Raw genomic sequence first — 2,954 nt, forward strand, 5'->3', positions numbered from 1 at the left:
TGGAGTAAAAACATGTTATTAAATGTGGTATTTTCACATGCTTTCAGATGGAGCAGCATTTACTACACTGTAGTTCACTGCGAAGCTACGCAAACAACTTTCATAATCGCAGAACGATTTGTTCGATTTCATAATCACGCGATTAAATTGTCTGCGATTATGAACGCGATTTTGCGTAGCTTGTCAGTGAACTACGGCTCTGTGTAGTAAACACTGCTCCATCTGAAAGCACGTGCTGGAGATTTACTACTAATCACAGAACCGGTTTTACTGACAAGATGCGCATGACAATCGCATTCGATTAATCGTGCAGCCCTACATAATGGTCAATTTAATACATTTGTATATGGCCACAGGGCAATACAATTTCATTTAAATATAATGAATACATACACAACATTGCTGCAATAACACTATTTATTTTATATTTACTAACATAATCTCAAATCATTTGACAATTAATCAACTAATAAATAATAAATTAATAATAAAACCAATAAAAAAATACATGTGTAAAAAAAAAAGACACTAACTGGGAGAACTTATTCAATTAAAAGCTTCCAAATATCAGTTGATCACTGCTGAATTGACATAAACTGAAAGCTATTGGCTGGTTAAAAAAAGGACAAGACCTTTGATATGTCCTGACAGCTTCCTGTTTCAAAAGGAAATACTTCAACGCAGGAAAGAACTGAGTTGATCAAACACTTTCTTGGGGTCTCTAGAGTTATTTTAGCACTTTGGCCTCTTTTGACCGGTATCTAGCATGGAGGCACAAAAATATACTTGGACAGGACTCAAAACCTGCATATCCCTGCATACCTGCATATGAGCACCATCATCTACCACAGCTCTAACAAATATATATACAGCATATATATGTATAAAGTCACTGAAGTAAAAGGAAGTAGTTATATTTTCAGAGAGAGTGATGAGAAAGTAAAAGCATTATGCACAGTCACTGCTAGGTGTTCAGTTTCACTTAATTAGCCAGTCTGGACCAGTGCCACGGCTGTTACAGAGCAAAATGCAGCTGTGCATTTCTCTCTATTATTGAGAGGAAAACACAGCCTGGGTCGTCTGCTGTAACAATGTAAAACACACTGGCATTAGGAAAAGAGAGAGGGACAGGAAACTGTTCCTTATGATTTGCGCAGTAAAATGGAAATGTGTGTATGTGTGAGGGGAGCAGAAGAAGGGAGGCTGTGCTTGGGAAGGATTTTACATGAGGATGTTAGTTCAATGTGAATAAGAGGGCAGCACTGACACCTTGCAGCTGCTGTCTGAGTGGTAATGTATTTCTATGTGTTAGTGCAATAAACAATCATTCATAACATACTTTTTCATCATTTTATTTTTTTCCCAGAGGTCCTTTTTTAGTTTTAGTAATGTATTTTGTGCCAAAACAGACATAATTTAATTTTACGCAACTATTCTCCAGAGAAAACAGGAAGAGAATTGAACTTTAGAAGTAAACATCCTCTTGGCATCTGAAATAAGCAGCACTTACACACAGGTTGCAAGTTTTCTGTAGAATTTTTTTATTTGTCCTGCCTAAACTTCAGGTTTTAATAAGAATTAAAGAAACTCCTACCTCTTTTTACAGATAGTATCACAAAGTCAGGAACATATTTGGGAGTGAGAAGTAATGGGATTGGACATGTCGCAGGCAGGACTCAAACCTGCATCACCCATATGAGCACCAGGGCTCAACATATCTGAAGCAAAAGTGCTAACCCCTTCCAAAACAGTTTGCGCTTTCCAGTTTTACAATGTAACAACAAACAAGGTGTGCTAAAAAGTGCAGCACAAATTTTTACATTTGGACTGAAATTAAATTATACAATAATAGTAAAATATATAATGTACACTGTAATAAAATGTAAAAAATGTAAACTGAATTCCCTGCATGAAACTTTATATTTGATGGTATTTATGTTTCTTTTTAGTTATTGCTATCATTTATGTTCATTTGGTTTTTATGTTACATCTTATGTTAATTTGTTTATTTAGCTATTGCACATTTAAGTTCAGTCCCTTAAAACCTAAAACGTTGATCCCATATTTTTTACGGTAAATTTCTGGCAACTGCAGCTGCCTTTTTTAAATTACATTTACTGTAAATTACAGTGTAAAGTAACAATTTACTGTAAATTACAGTGTAATTAAAACTTCAAGCACTTAGTTGCAACAGTACTTGCATTAAGTACAAACTCCCCAAAATAATACTTAAGCACAGCAATAAAGTACAATTACTATGTACTTGAGTTTTGATCATGACCCCAAAACACTCTTGCTCACAATTCTAAGCAAATGTCTTCACCTCTCTCTGACAGGGTTAAGCCTGTGAGGGGACATGGAGGATTTGGAGCGTTTGGAGACTAACCTTGCCATAATTGCTGACTGACCAGCTGCATTCATGCTGACTCTATAAACAAGCATCCAAGACCCAGTCCAAAACAAACAGGAGAATGGCCACTTCAAACAAAACAAGATGAATTTATGAACTCTACGCCCTGACTTTCCAAGAGGCTGCATGACAAACAGCTTGCAAATTTCACACAATATGAAGGGCAAGTGATACTGTTATTTCTAACAGGAGGATACGAGAAAGACAGGGTGCGTGTTTGGCCAGTCTCTGAACTCAGAGGCACAAATATAAAAATAGACATAGGATCCATAATTATAGCAGTAAGTTGTGGTTTATCACAGTATCACTTGCTGTAAATTCTTTGTATATCTTCTAATAGAGGTATGCCAAAGCTCTGTTCCAAAACCTAATGAGCTGCCCACAGAGACAGCATTTTAAGGCATCACAGGTACGTTGATGGCACAAAAGGATGTATGAAGGCATCTTAATTATCCTCTGAAGATATTTCTTTAGCTAAAATTAAATCTAAATTCGAAGGCAGATTATTCTGGTATTAGAGAAGGCACTACAACAAGCTCAGTGA

At 36.2% G+C, this 2,954-nt stretch overlaps 1 protein-coding gene across 1 annotated transcript in view; it reads right to left on the minus strand.

Annotated features, from left to right (window-relative positions):
* Positions 1-2,954, minus strand: part of LOC107675425 (transforming growth factor beta receptor type 3-like) — a 161,517-nt gene that overhangs the window by 83,415 nt on the left and 75,148 nt on the right. The gene's annotated exons all lie outside the window — the stretch shown is intronic.

This window comes from Sinocyclocheilus anshuiensis, unplaced genomic scaffold, assembly GCF_001515605.1.
Source record: "Sinocyclocheilus anshuiensis isolate Anshui unplaced genomic scaffold, SAMN03320099.WGS_v1.1 scaffold1696, whole genome shotgun sequence".
Lineage (NCBI taxonomy): Eukaryota > Metazoa > Chordata > Actinopteri > Cypriniformes > Cyprinidae > Sinocyclocheilus > Sinocyclocheilus anshuiensis.